Genomic DNA, 16,708 nt, shown 5'->3' with positions numbered 1-16,708 from the left:
CATGCTGTTCTAGGCCATGCCCCAGAGAAAATGTAAATGGCCATAGTACTGCAATGCCATATGCTAAATACATATTAAAATGGTATGAAATTGTATCTGAGCTAAAAGAACAAAGAAAAATAAGAAAGTTAAAGTTCACTTTTACATAACAAGTTGCATGTTAACTTGTTGAAGAGAAAAGAGATCTGAGAGTAAAATATACCAATCTTAATCTTAGAGGAAAAGTACATTCCTCATTTCTGTTTCTGTTCCAGGAGCACTGTGCCCCTTTGATGACCGACGGGACCTGCCAGGGCAAGTGCCTTTGTTCTGTCTCAAGTATAGGTCAAGAGCAAATAAGGCCTCCAGTTACAAAGACAAGGAACAAATGGCTTTGTGGTGGAAGTAGAGGGTGATACTTGGAATAAGGAAACCAAAAATGAGGTGAGAGTTCAAGGACAAGGTCTGTAAAGATATTTCTTGGCTTAAACAGTTGCTGTATAAATGATTCCTTTAACGTCAGTAAGTATGATATTCCATTGATACCATGGTTTTTTTGGTCTATAGCTTGTTTCTTTGAATAAAAATGCAACAAGATGATGAGTTTTAGTATATTTAATATAGTCTACCACTATACACAACAGTTGTTTATATATATATATATATATATATATATATATATATATATATACATCATTGTTTCTTAGACAGTAATCCTCATGCAGGGAAAGATAGACTGTATTGTAAACTGAGATTCTTGCTCTTGTATAGACTCTGTAAGCACTATCATTTTATGGTAATTTCATATTCTACAATATATAAGATTGCTTTACATTTTGACATAAATATGTACTATTTTCATTTGTATATGAATTTCATATACATATTATATATAATACACTATTTTCATTTGTATTGTGGGGCTAATTATCTTATCTAAGAACACTATATGCTATCAATGTTCTAGGGGAGAAGAGAAAAACACAAAGGCCTTTAATCTCTTTGTAAATATTTACCAAACTATTCAAAAGAAACCTGAAGGCATAAATTATTTAATTCTAACTGAACATTAAACATCAATCATTTTTCCTATGAGAAGATGAGTGTGATTGGAAGATTTAGGACTAGATAACGGTGGATGGATTTTTATTTGAGCTTTTAACGCTAAATTTGAGAAAAACGATTGTTGATGCTTATTCCCTGCTTTCTCTTCTACAAAATGAGGATGTTTCTAGTTGTGTGTAAAACAGAGTTATCTTACAGCTGCAGTGGGTCACCTCTGTGTTTATTGCCAGCAGTGTCCAAGGTTGAGTATGAACTTTGGTCTAGATAAAGATGACATATGTCACTTATTGAAATACTTTATGGTTTGAAATTTCCTAGAGGTGCTCAGTGCCAAAAATTATCTATGTTGTGTAGAGATGGGGCAAAAATTTATATCTGTTCCAACATTTACAGCTTAGCTCTAGCTGTATAACAAATAGGTGAAAAAAATCTACTTAGACTTTTGCTTGAGCAGTATTGAAAAGGAATGAATTACACTTGTATTTTGGTTTATAATGTGAAGACAAAGTGAATTCTGTGCAACTGAGACATGAATCCAGGGCTGCATCTTTTTTTTTTTTTTTTTTCCCCAGAACTGGGAATTGAACTCTGGCCCTGGTGCTTGCCAGGGAAGCGCTTATTCCACTGAGCCATCTCCCCAGCTCCCAAAGGCTGCATCTTGCTGTGACAAATCCATCTGTGATCCTGTGTCCTTCTTCACTCCACCCAGACTGTACCCTTTGCCTCTAACCTCAACCCTGAGGAAGCATATGAACATCAGGTACCAGACCCTTTGTGACCAAGGCACTTTTCAGGTATGCTTTAGGGGCCAATTTAAGTAAAGCACCTTTATTCTAATTTTCTTCTGCTTGCAATAAGTCTGACTAAAGTAAATTTGCCAAACTCAACAAAGGAATAGGAATAAAAGGTTTGCTCCTATCTCCTGCTCACCATATGAACCAATAAAAAAATCATATTAAAAATGTTATGATATATAAGTCTCAAGGAGTTTTGATGGGCAAAAGAATGGGAAGAACAAACTCAAAGTGGTGTTGGTTAACTATGCCTGTCCATAACATATGTTCTTCAGCTCCAGTACTCTACTAGGTAAATTGAGGTACGCGGTCATGTTATCTTCATAAGCCTGCAAACAAGGTCCTTAAAAGAAATAGCATTTGTTCCCAATTTATAGATAATAATTCAAGCTCCCAAATTAGGGACATTGAATTTAACAATGAATTTGTGTCTATTTGGCTTTTATTTCACTAAAATTGTGATTGCTAAATATTACATACATATCACTAACTTAAAGGCTAATAGTTATTTATAATCATTGCTATAGAATGTTTTTTAATTTTTTTTCTTGTTTGTTTTCTATGGTACCCAAAATAATTCTTTTTAAGTATCCTTATCACTTCCCCAGAAAATTCGTAATTCTTCAGCATTCCACATGAGCATCTGAAAATTTTGATTTTTTAATAAGAATCTGGATTTTTTTTTTTGGAAAGAAATTGTCCAGGAGCCTCAGATGGGCAGACCTGGCAGCCACCCTGGGAAAGCCAGGGGACACACGTGGCTGTCCATGGTGGGTCGGACGGCACCGCGCTCACCACAGGCACACAGTGCATCAGGAAGGAGTCCAGAGCAAGTCCAGGCCGCGCTCCAGAGGAGCTGCTCCAAGCTGGCCCTGAGGAGAAGTGCAGACACAGCGTCGCCTGCTTACTATAGGACACTTGGGAACAGAGAGGGAGCCAGTGGCTCCACCTCACACATGATCCCCACAGTCGGCGATGATCACCTTCTGTTTTGGCTTCCCGTCCTTGCTGCCCTGGGCCTCAATCTACAGCAAGACATCCAGTTCTTCGGTGACCTCCCGAAACACCATGTGCTTGCTATCCAGCCAGTCCTTCCAGTCACAGGTCAGAAAGAACTGGGAGCCGTTTGTGTTTGGGCCAGAGTTGGCCATGGAAAGGAGGCCTGGTCTTGTGTGCTTGAGTGTAAAGTTTTCATCATCAAACTTCTTCCTGAAGATGGACTTGCTCCCAGGGCCATTGTGGTTTGTGAAATCCCCAGCCTAGAACATGAACCATGAACTGGGAGATGATGCCACGGAAGCTGCTTCCCTGAAGCCACAGCCCTTTTCATGGGTGCACAGGCAGCAGAAATTCTCTGCCATCACCGGCACGATGTCAGAACACAGGAGCATTTGGATGCGGTCGGCTGGCTTGTTCCCGATCTTGATGTCCATGGACACCTGAGGATTTGACCAGTCTTTTTGCAGGGGGCTCTCCTTTCTGGGTTTCTACCTTGGGAGTTTCTGCCCCTTTTTCATCTTTATTCTCTTCAAGCATCTTCCCAAAAAACTTCTTCAACCAGTCATCATCTGACCCAACTGGACTGGAAGAACGCTCTTTAATTGTCATTGGTTTGACCAAGTTGACACGAATTGTCTGTCTAAAGAGCTCAGATTCATTCATGTTGTCAGTAGCTGCTGCTGCATCCTCTGCCACCTCATTCAACAAAAGCAAAACCTCGGAGCTTTTCTGTTTTGCAATCCAGAGGAATTTGAATATCTGCCATGTCTCCAAAAGGTATAAATGCAGCATGAAGACCTTTGTTGTCCATCTCTTCTGTCGGTCCTCCCACGTACAGCCCACACTTCGTAGTGGCCACCTTGCTCCCCTCGGTATTTGTAAGAATACTAAAATTAAATTTTGCATTTACTGTTACCCTGAATGAAGAAGAACATTATTACTTCTACACTACTTACCCAACATCATTTTAGTAATAAAATATACAAATTATAGTTAACCTGTACACCCTGTAGGATGAACATATATAACCATGTATGTTAGGCTTTCATTTTTAAAAGCAAGCATTGAATTTTTTTTTAAATGTATGTAGTACAGGGTATATAGGGTCTCAGTATGTAGATCAGATTCATAGTGATTCTCCTGTTTTCAGCCTCCCCAAGCACTGGGATTATAGGTGTGCATTGGTATTACAGGTGTGCACCTCATTCGCACCTCAATGAGCTCCAAGCACGGGGCCAGCATAGTAGGCCGGGGACTGAACCCTGGTGGCTGTGCTCTGCCTAAGCAGGTGCTTTAAAGATATTGAATTTCAATGAAGTATTTTTATACATGGATATAATGTATTTTGATTGTATCTATTCTACTTACTGGCCTCTCTTACACCCTCTCAACATTCTGCTTTAACTCTTTCCCTTAAACTACTAATAGTCTTGCTTCTACTTTCATGTCATCTTTCTTCGTTTCTTGGGACCTACACATCAGGGGATCTATGCAATCCTTGTCTTTCTGATTCTAGCTTATGTCACTTAACATGATCTCTGTTTCCACTGATTTTCTTGAAAATGACGTAACTTCCTTTTTCATTGTGGATTTACGTATTTCATCCATCAATAAGTACCTATGCTGGTTCCATAACTTGGCTGTTAATAATTGTACCTCAATAAATACAGATATGTCGGTATCCTAATATGCTGACTTATTTCTTTCATATACTCCAGAGAGTGATAAGTCAGGGACATATAGTAGCTCAATGACATGAAACACCCTTCATTGTTTGATGTGTATGTAACTGCAAAATATCCTTTTACCATGCACGAGATAAACGGGTTTCAAAGAGTCCAGTGAAGCAATAGTTTTGCAGTGATTGGGCTTTTGTTTTCCGCCACATGAAAGCAATTTAATTTGGAAATAAAAACTGCCATTAGATAACTTTTTACATCTCAGTGCTTTTGTGTAGCTTTAAGCAATGTACAATATGGTCTCCTTGAAGTTGTTATAAGTGAATTTGTAGAGATATAAATAGATTAATGGAAATGAAAGTTTCATTGGTTAAAGCTTGCTAACATCAACATTTCTCTATGAGAAGAAAAACTCGAAAAAAGTTTTATATGTTATATATAGATTGTTCTCTTTACATAAACAAATGTACCCAAAATAAGGCACATGTCATAGTACCTCTATTTAATAAACATGTAACAAAGCTGAAAATAATTAATTTATAAAAGTATTAATAATTGTTAAATTGCTAAACATTCAAATTGTTTTGACCGGTGAATTCATATGTAAAGATATTGCAATTACTATGAATTAGTAGTTCTAAAAATGATAAACCTTCTTCTATTAATTTCTGATATTACTGTCTTGAACCAACAATATGGGCAATCATAGATAAAACATCTGAGATAGGTAGTTCTTGTTTCACCTGAAACAATGAGATTATTAGAAAACATCCCTTAATAAATTTTAGCCCATCAACCCATAAAAATTATGAAGGGCTAAGTTTACCTTAAATCAATGCTTTGCATTCTAATGATGAGAACAAAGTAATTAATCTGGCTATGTAATATGTGACAAAAACCAAATTGGATGCTATCCCTCAGAATTATCAAAGCACATGTATCAAATATAAACTAAAGTAAAAAAAAATAGGAAAGATACACATTGAATTTATTCTGTGTTCAATCCCTGGCACCACATGCCACGTCAGCCCTGCCCCCAGGTGCGATAAGCAGGCCACCGAGACTGGGCATGGGGGTGAAGGCCTGTAACCCCAGCACTGGGAGGCTGACAACAGGAGAATCACTAGGAGTCTGAGCTGCACAGTGATACCGTACACAAAATACATTTTTTAAAAAGCTAAAAACAATTATTCTGTGCTATCTAATATAATTCTGTGCTCTAATTTTGGAGACACATTTATTTCATGTATTAGAAAGCTGGATATCACGGGGCCATCACTAGTAAGCTATTTGTTTTCTGGGGTTGCTTTCCTAGAATACACTAGACACAGGCTTCTAAAAGGGCTGCTTCCAGAAAACTTTCTGCACTCCTCTCTATAAAGGCAAAGTTCTTAAAGACACAGGAATAATTTCTGATGTCATTGCAGTCCTTTTGTCATTAATGCTCTTTGAATAGTCCACTTATTACTTTCCCATTCATACTTAACAAATAGTCATAAATCCCGTAGTTTATCAAAACATTTATAGTCTTGTTACTGAAACTCAGAAGTCCAAGGCGGTCTGTGGGCTCTGAGAAGGTGCTGGCAGCTCTGCATTCCCTGGGTGACCTCCAGGGGAGGATCAACCTCCTGCCTCCTCACCTCCCAGGGACTGCCAGCAGTCCTGGTGTTGAGGCTCCTTATCATCTTCAAGGCCACCAGGGCCAGTCCATACAGTCTTTCTCCTGAAACTCTGGCTATTCTGCCTCTCTCCCATCTATCGATCTTTTGATTGTATCGGGTCTATCAGCTAACCCTGGATAATCTTTTCATTTTAATTTAATGCTTTTGGTTTTATTCTGCAACTTTAATTTCATTTGCAAACTTAATTCTCCTTAACATGTAATATAATGCATTCACAGGGTCAGGGAATTAGGATGTACACATACCTCTTAGAGGACGATTATTCTGATGCAACATTCACTGTGCACTTATGTTGTGTATTTTGTACATACATGTGTGGGTCTGCAAGCATGTGTATATGTATGTGGACATAATATCATGAGAATCAGAATGAAAGAGGAGATGAGACTAATGAATTAATTGACTACTCTTTAAGCATTTTTTTATTAGTTGAAAGTCTACCCTATGAAACAGATAAATTGATCCTTGTTGGCCATCAGAGTCAGTAAACACCGGCAAAGCAGAGTGAGCGCAGCAGCGAGGACTCCGGCCAGCAGGGGCACGAGGGCTGGCGCACGCCACAACAGCAGGTGGTCGTGTTCTGCAGCCAGGACGGGCTTATCGTCCTTCTCTCAGGCTCATGAGAACCACACTGATAATGTTGTAATCTGAATAATTAATTTGCTTCTCTGGTCTAAAGTATAAAATCTTCGAGAATAGAAACTCTCTAAGTCTTTGTGGAAACCGATTACATTTTGATGACAAGTTTGCTATTATTTGGGGTCACTAGCTTTATTTGCTATGCTTTTTATTTTTTCCTTCTGCTTCAATTTGCCTCATAGAGAGCTAAGGGACATTTAAAAGTTCTCTGGGATAAAATAATTTAAGCAAATGCATGTTTATTTTTTTCTCCCAAAATATCAGATTCAAGTATGATAATAAAAAGCATTGATAGTATTAGTATAAATTGTATCTAATATTTAATAGTGGGAGAAATTATCCTTTGATTTTATATAGTCTCTCAAATAATGCTTAGAATTTTGTTCTACTTTAAAATGATGCCTTAAAATTCAGCTATATCAGCCTGAAAAATACAATATTTACTTGTAAGCAAATATTGGAAGTAAATCTTCTCCTGAATGCCTGTGTATATGACCATATAATGACATGACATCAATAGAGAGATAACTGAAAGGAGTTGTAAAAATGATTTAGCCAGGGGCTGGTGAGATGGCTCAGTGGTCTAAAGCACCTACTTAGAACAAGCTTAGCAAAGCATAGGGACTGTGGTTCAATCCCCCAGCACTACATGCCAGCCAGCCCCGCCCCCTGGTGGACTGAGCTGGCCACACACACACACACACACACACACACACACACACCTACACACACAAATAAATTTAAAAAAATTAAAAAAAAAAAGATTTAGCCAGGATTCATAAACTGAGGTCCAGAGATATATACAGCAGTGTTTCTCCACTTTAAAAGAATGAATAACTTTTAAGCTCAAAAATTAATACCATGTTCAAAATATTAATACTGTCAAAAGAATATACTTTTTCCAAGTTTATTTGTATCTGTATTATATATTTCCCTTGAGTTCATGAAACTATAATATCAACAGTAATTCTGTATCTGTTTATGTATGGTGCTTCTTTGAGGGTCACAAAATACTATAATATATAAGATGCCACCTCCTAAGGAAACAATTTGTGCATCCTTGGGGATAATGTCATCCCACTGAGAACCCCTACCAGAAAGCAACAGAAGGAAGCTCCAAGGCTACTGTTCAAAGACACTTTTTTGGCTGACAAGGAACTTAGAAGTTAGAGAAAGAAAGTAATAGGTATATCTGGAAGGGTATATTCTTAATGAGTATTATGGAGCAAGCAAAAGAAATATAAGGTTTAGAATTTGGCTGATTTAATTTTGACTTTAACAATATTGATGAAAGCAAGAAACAACGTGGAGAAGAAAAAGAAAAAAAACTATCTTTTATGCGTGATAATTAGGTGCTGATGTAACTGTCAGGACATTCAAGGATTTAGACGTTAATTTTATATTTCGATGCACACAAAATTTAACATTGTTAGGCACGTTGTAAATTGAGTATTACTTTTAAAATAATATGTAATAAAACAATCCTTAGACAGCTTAGCCATGCAGACATAAAAACTGCAATCAAAGACAAAATTTATTTAAAGGTCAACTCTTTATATACTCCTGATATTTTCCTAGAGTTAGAGCTTGTTCAACAAAATAAACAGTTCATAGCTGGCAGCTGCTAGCACTTCAAAGGGTAAAAGATATCTTTATGAGATAGTAAGGACAGATATCTCTTTATAATAATGTACTAAATATTATGCAGAAAAGCTTAATAATTTCTCTTTATTTGTGAAAAAATATCTTCTGTCATAAAGTAATAAAAGTAAACAAAATTAATAGACACAGTCACAAAGTAAAGCTGGTGTTGGAAATTAATGTCTTTGTATTGTTGATCCAAATGATTACAAAATATTTAGCAGCAAATTATTGATTAGAGCAATAAACAATTACACTATAATTAGATTTCATTTTAAAAGCAGATAAAAAATAAGATGTCTTTCTGGGTTACAGAAAGATGGTTCCTGTCAGGCAAAACTAAATAATATTTTTACTAGTAGTAGCACCATAATAATATAATCCAAGCCCTCTGGGAGGCTGAGACAGGAGAATCGTAAGTTCCATCCCAATCCGGGCAGTTTAGCAATTTATGGAGACTTTCTGTCATGATAAGAAATAAAGGGGCTAGGGATGTAGCTTAGTGAAGAATCCTTCTGTTCAATCTCTAGTGAGTATTGGAAGAGAGAGAAGCAAGAGGAGACTGGAGGAGGAAGAAGAAAGAAGGAAGAGAGAACTACATCATGAACTAAAACTAGAAGGATTCTCTTGGTCCAATGAAAATGTTTCCAAATTGTTGCACTTTGCATGTTTTTTGTTGGTTTGGTTTTGTGTTCATTTTTTAAGCTGAGGATGGAACCAGGACCTTAGGCCTTCAAAAAAAGCATGTTACCACTAAGCTGCTCCTCCCCACTTATGTAATTTACTTCTAATTCATTCTTAAAATTAGAGGAATATGGCCAGAGAGATAGCTCAGTGGAATAAGTGCTTGCCTAGCAAGCACAAGTCCTGAGTTTGATCCCTGGAACCATCAAAAAAAAAAAAAAAAACAAAAAAAAAACAAAAACAGGAATAGCTGTGATACAGTAATATAAATAATGTGGCTCTAACAGGGGAAAATGTAATAGTGAAAAGATATCGCTATAAAGCATACATCTATTTTCTGTGGCCAATAATATAATATACAGACCGGCAGATCCTTAAGACAGAAGGTTGATTTCTGCTTACACTTCTAGAGGTCCAAGGTGGAGGATCTTCTTCAGCCAAGGCCCTCCTTTCTGGCAGCGCTCAGAGGTGGCACAGGACACTGCGTGGGGAAATGCAGAGCACATGTGAGTGTTTCTCTTCTGGACTCCTTCTCTCTTGGTAGAAAGACACCAGCATTTAGTCACAGATGCTTCACTCAGATGATCTAATCTAACCCTAATCACCTCCCAGAGGACCCGACTCTAAATGCTACAGTTGAAGAAAGTTGTCACCAAGAGCCTCACCCTGGGATCCCACTTCAACATGTGAACAGTTGGAGGACATGCTTGACCTATACCCCAAATATAACAATTTGGAACTGTGATAACTTAAAGCAACTCTTTAAAATTTAGAGTGAAAAAATTGAATAGTTACATCTGCATCTTGGGCCATACTCTACGCAATGTACCTGCTCCAACAGTGTGTCCTGGTCAATGCATCAAGCACATAGCTCTTGAATTCCATTTGGCTCTGTTTCCTAGGACCTTGTCGCTCCCTCCATTCCTTTCTTCTCCTCTCTGTTCTCTTCCCTTCCCTCTCTTCTCTTCCTTTCCCATTCCCCTCCCTTCTCCTCACTCCCCCTTCCCTTCCCTTTTCTTCTCTTCTCATTCTTCTCCTTTTCCTAACCCTCTCCCTCCCTTTCCCCTCCCTTCTCCTCTCTGTTCCTTTCCTCTCTTTTCTTCTTTCTTTTCTTTTTCTCCCTTATCTCTGTCTCTCTTTCCGTCTCTCTTAGCTCATTTCACTCTTAAGTCAATATTGGTTGCTTATTATGCCCTAACGCCGAACCTGCATTTCATTGTTTTCCCTCCACATTTCATTGGCTCTAGCTTCGTTCCCACTTCAGTCTTTCTCTCACCACTTTACTCCAAGGTGTGAGCTAAATATAACAACACGATCACTCAAATATAGTGCTTTGTATTTCTCAAACTGACATCACTGGCTGTTATTCTGACTGATATTGTCTTGTAGAAATCAGACTTATTGATTTATTTTCCCCCTTATTTATTATTTTATTTAACCCAAAAGCTTTAATGAACAGTTAAATAGGCAGAGGACTCTTCTAAATGTGGAGGCACAACAGTGACTAGGAATAAGTAAGGATTTATTTATGTGCTTTGCACTCTAGTTGAGGAGAGAGGCATGAAATAAATAATTGCATGATTGACTCCATTAAATTTTTGATATATACTGCACGTAAATTTGGAGAGTATTCATATTATATAATTAGAAGCTTGTTCTAAGATCATAGAAGGGAAGGTTTTCTTGAATACATGAGGTTTAATCTGAGGTTCATAAGCTGTTCACTCTTCAAAGGATAAGGAGAAAACAATACTGTAAAAGCACAGCAAAGGCCTAAGACCAGGAGGAGTGGTTCATGAGAGGCAGTGTGAGAAAACAAGGGGAAAGGCTGTGGACAAAGACATCAGGGAGGTGGTAGACGCCAAACTGTGGACCCTAGATTCAAGCTTTTATTATTTATTTATTTATTTATTTATTTATTTATTTATTTAGTATTTTAGTAAAAGGTCTACAGGGTTGAACTCATAGTGATCTGCCTGTGTTCAGCCTCCCAAGAGCTAGGATTACAGGCACGCACCACCATGCCCAGTCTCAATTGCCATCTCAGCATGCCCTAGGGGTGGGGCTGGCATGGCAGGCCCAGGATCAAATAAAGCTTTTAAAATTGTATCCTGAGAGCTTTGATGAGGCATATACAACTATCAAGTTGGGAAATTACAAAATCATGTTCAGATTTTATAATTTTTTCATAAACAATATAGAGAATGAATTGGAGGCATAAGAGAAGCTATTATATTCTCTAAAACTAAAGGATACAATTGACAGAGTGAAAGTCAACCTACAGATCAGGATAAAATATTTGTAAAACATTTATCTGATCAGAGGTAAACACATTGAATGTATAAAGAAATGCAACTCAACAACAACAACACCACCAAACAACAAAAAAGAACATGATTTAGAAGTGGGAGAATAACTTGAATAGACATTTCTTCAAAAACAATGTACAAGAGGCCAGAGAAAGTATGAAAATATACTCAATATCTTTGGACATGAAGAAGTACAAATCAAAAACACAAAGCATTATCCTACACTTGTGAGGTGGCTACTGTCAAAAACAAAACACAGTATAACAAGTTGTGGAAAAGATATGGAGGATCTGGGACATTTGTACACTGCTAGTGTCATTGCAAATTGGTGCAACAGCTAGAAAAAGAGTACAAAATTTTATTTAAAAATGTAAAGATAAGTACTTCTTGCTAAACAATTGCACCACTAGAGCTTCAAAAAATGTAAAAATAAATTAACCAGTTGATCCACCATTCCAACTTCTGAGTATATATCCATACTCAAAACAGGATATCAGAGATCTTTATACAGCCAAATTTCAGAGCAGCACCGTTCACAACACCTACAGGTAGAATACCTCAAATATCCACCAAAGGAAAAATGAATGAAGAAAGTGTTAGTCCACAAGAATAAAGAGCAGCCATTCATATTGTACCGCATGAATGAGTCTTGAGGAGATTATGTCAAATGCAAATAGCCAGACGGAAAAATACAAATGTGAGTCAACTTATAGGAAATGTATAAAGTATTCAAATTCATAGAAAGGAGTGTGGTGGTATGCAGGGGCTGCGGAAAGGTAGAAATAGGTAAGGAAACTAAGTTGTTTAATGATTATAAAGTTCTAGATGGACAAGATGAAAAGACAAGAGATTTGTGAACCAATATGGATATGCTTAACATTACTGACTTATGAATATAAAGATGACTAAGATGTAAATTTCACCCTATGTGTTTTTTGTTATTGTTTTTGTTTCTTGGGGGAGGGGTATTGAGACAGGGTCTCCCTGTGTAGTTGAGGATGGCCTTGAACTCTGTGTTCTTGGCATGGAACTCATGTTGATATGCCTGCCTCAGCCTCTCAAGCGCTGAGATTACAGATCACCCATCCAATGCATTCTTCACATAAGCATAAATAAATAAATAAATAAATAAATAAATAAATAAATGCTTGGATCTTTTTCCATAGTTTAAAAAATAAAAGATGAATGGTAGTGAATATTAGAACTGTCATACTAAAGATCAAGAAAAAGAATAGATAAGATCCAAATGTTAAAGTTAACGGGTTTAACATTTATTACATTTGTATATTTGAAGCATGTATATTTGTCTATGTATATGTACATATTACATATGTGAAAAAGGTAGAAGTAGTCAGAAATCTTGAGAAGTTCTGAATTATAAAACCAAATGTTTTACAGTATGCACCTGAAGTACCTATTTAGGATTAATTGCCATTAGACAATAGTAAAATAACGTGATGTAGATGACATCATGAAAGCTCTGGGAGCCTGGTGTTAGAAAGATTTCTGGAAATTCTAAAGTTTACAGGTTAAAGTTTAGGAAATAAACTGAGAAGTCTAAGAAGACATTGTAATAGGTGTACTCTAAATGAATCAGCTAGCATAACACCGATTTATCACTTTTTTTAATTTCTTTTTTTTTTTTTTTTTTTTTTTTTTTTTTTGGTATGAGGGATCAAATTCAAGACCGTACACTTGCCAGGCAAGTGCTGATTCTACTGAGCTATCTCCCTGTTCCTATCTTTTTTTTGTTTAGTATCTGTTAGTATCAGCAAAATGAGACTATTTAAAACTATTTAAAAAAGAAAAAGAATTCCTAAAACAATCTAATCTTATATCGTGTGACTCTCAAAGATAGAAAGTATAACACATAAGTTCAGTTACTTCTTTACTCTGACATGTTAACTTGTTACATAGGTTAGAATAAAATTCTCACATAAGTATCTTATTTTCACTTTCACAATAATATGTGAACCACATGTGTTAAAGGCATCCCGTGAATTTTTAATGGTTCATGAATGAAGGATACAATAATTAGACCCTGTCCCTCATAACAAAATACAAACACCAACCAAGAAAACACAAACACCAACCTGCCTGGGACAGTTGAAAAAAAAAAAAAAAAAGAAGAAGAAAAAGAAGAACAGCTCATTAAATATAGTTGTGCAGATTTGGTCATGGAGTGAATGATCCACTCACATGACACAAGCATGCAGGCTCCGTGAGGAGTGAAAGAAGGGTGGATTAAGGAGGTTTGCATGAACTGGGTCTGTCCCTTCCCGCTCCCCAGGGAACTTCCCAGTCTTGAGACAGTTCCTTGTCCAGCCTACCTTCTTCTGCTTTCTTGCTCTTGCACTGATATGCCAAATAAAACCCAGAGAGTACTTGCTTTAGGGATACTCCTGAGCATCTCTGAAGGCTAAGTGATCTCAGCTGAGGTGACCCTTTTGGGCCTCTCCCTGTCAGACCAAATCTGGACTCCAAATAATCTTTCATTCTCAGCTCTGCCATGGGCAGCAGACTGCAACATACAACGACACACAAAGAAATTTTGCTATCTGATTAAAAGTACTTATTGGGCTAGATAGCTCTGCTGTATAAGGGCCTGCTTGGCAAGAGGAAGGTCCTCAGTTTGATCCCCAGTACCAGAAAAAAAAGTGCTAATTTCTCCTGTATCTTCGTACATCTTTCAATAACTGAGAAAAATCAAAAAATTCATTTGCCTTCATATTAGGTAGCATATTAAATGTGAGTAGTTTTCAAGCTAATGTAATTTCTTTTGCAGTACAAAGTTTACGTAGAAGATATGGCAGGTGGTAATATAAGAGACCCTTTAAAGATCGATTTGTTAATTGTTCACATGCACCACGAGTAAATGTAGTGTGCTGATGTACTACTCAGTTCAGAATTTTTTGTTTCACCAGAACAGAACACCTGTTTGGAAATACCAGCCTTTAGACGCACATTTCTTGGTTGACTTTTTTCATTCAATTTTTTTAATCATTTATTTATTTATTAGTACAGGGTCTCGCTGTGCAGGTCAGACTCCTAGTGATCCTCCTGTCTCAGACTCTGCAACATTAGGATTGCAGGCATGTGCCATCATGCCTTGTGTTGATGGCCAGCATGGTGTGCCTGGAGCTCTGGGGCTGGCACAGCACATGGTACTGGGAATAGCACCTGCTTTCCAGATAGGTGCTTGGACCACTGAGTTATCTCCCCAGCCCAGTTGATTTTCAAAAATAAGATGATTAGTTTTTGGGGTTTTTTATTGTTGTTGCTCTTTTTTGTCTTTTTGAAACAGGCTCTCACTATGTAGCTCAGATGCTGACCTTGAGCTCACTTTGTAGCCCAGGCTGGTCTAGAACTTGCAGTAATCCTCCTTTCTCCACCTCCTGAGTGCTGGGATTACAGATATGCACCACCAGGCCTGGCAAACTGATCAATTTTTACTACCTGTAATATTTTAAAAGTATCATTTGAGCATGTAAAACTCAAAGGTATTCTAACTCTTAAAACAGAACAAGAAATTATATAATACACTGATGAATAAATCTGCAAAATACTACTTTAGTAAAGAAATTAGAATAGGGCACATTGTTTATTTCTGTAGAAGGTATGAACTATTGAGCAGTAAAATATATTATTAATAAAGAAATCATAGTTTTGTTCATACTCTTTGCTTTCTGGAACTAGACTTTAATAGAAAGTTCAGTTAGTTCTTTCTTTACCCTGATTAGTATTGACTTCCATTACTTCCATTATTATTATTTGATGCTCCTCTGTTAAGGTGATACAAGATGAGGGGCCGGGGAGATGGCTCAGTAGAAAAGCGCCTCCCTGGCAAGTGTAAGGGCCTGAGTTCAATCTCTAGTTCGGAAAAAAAAAAGATGGTACAAGATGAGCCAGTATCTCTGCAATATTACTTATGGACATGAGTTATGCAAAATGTGTTTTTTGAAGTAGGTTCTATATTTCTAATTATAACTGACAAAAATAATTATACATAATTATGGGGTAAATTATTTGCATACCTATATACATCTATGCACTGGGTAATGGCAAATGTCTGGGCGATGGATTTGTCCAATATCTAATATGGTAAAGATGTTATACATTCAATGACCATACAATAACAAAGTTCATTTGGGAAAGCACATGTCTATTCAAGTAAAATTTTTATTAATATTGGTTTCTGGCTATATTTTACATTTTTTGGGTCAGGGGATTGAAAGCAGGACTTCCAATTTAACAAAATGAATATTAAATACATTTATAAATTGTCCAAAAATTAATAAAAATAAGCTCTCTTGTTTTCTTATCATCTTATTTCAAAAAGTGTAATTCATAATAATACTGTTGTCAAAGGCTGGTGCTTATTATTGTACAGGCCTTCCTTTCTGCAATTTTGCTTAAAACCTGGCTAAAAGTTTTTGCCAATTATCCTGATATAATTATAAATGCCCACAAAGAAAAACTAATATAGTATTTCTATGAAATACATAACATTTATTACCTATACGTGTAAGAAAAGTAATAGATTGATTTTCATATGAACCTTCAGTGGTTAAACTAAGACACATTAGGTTATTAAAGATATTCATTATTTAAAATTTGTAAGATACACTTTATAAAGTATGATAAAATAACCCTCTTTCAAATAAATAGATACCTTTGATACATATTATTTACATCCAAATTAGGTTCAAGAACTTGAAAGTTTTATAGAGGTTTGAAATATGCCTCCCTCTTTGCAAACTGGGGCACACTTCCTTTTTTTGGAATAAGTCAATATTAATATTTAATTTTAGTCAGTGCTTTAGTAAATGTGTCCTTGCCCTTGAAGAGATAAATTACTGCCTTGAAAGAGAAAAACAGAGAGGACATGAACTTCGCTTTCTATTTAGAGAAATGCTGGGGTGAGCAAGTTGCGGCACACATCTCTACCTGCTGATGTTTGGAAGGTACTGAGAGAATTTTAACAAAAGGCAAAATTTAGCTGAAATTCTTATACTTGCACGTACTGAAACAGCAAATGAACTGGAAGCACAAATAAACACTAAAGCTAATGTAAGTAAGGCAAAAGCCTCATGAAACAGTTACCGCTGTCATTTCAAAACTTGTTTAATTGCAAACATATTTTTCATGAGATATTATCTGTGTCATTAGAGGGAGAGCATTTTGGTCAGGCCACATCATGAAGGTTCGTTAGGACCTTTCATCTAGTTTTCCTTCTC

General features: G+C 36.7%; 1 pseudogene; it reads right to left on the bottom strand.

Moving 5' to 3' along the window:
• Window positions 1-2,829: 2,829 nt before the first annotated feature.
• The window catches only part of LOC101577618, a 30,845-nt pseudogene continuing 16,966 nt past the window's right edge, over window positions 2,830-16,708 (bottom strand).

This window comes from Octodon degus, unplaced genomic scaffold, assembly GCF_000260255.1.
Source record: "Octodon degus isolate 3935 unplaced genomic scaffold, OctDeg1.0 scaffold00102, whole genome shotgun sequence".
Lineage (NCBI taxonomy): Eukaryota > Metazoa > Chordata > Mammalia > Rodentia > Octodontidae > Octodon > Octodon degus.
The sequence above is the reverse complement of the archived record's forward strand: the minus strand, read 5'-3'. Positions and strand labels throughout refer to the sequence as shown.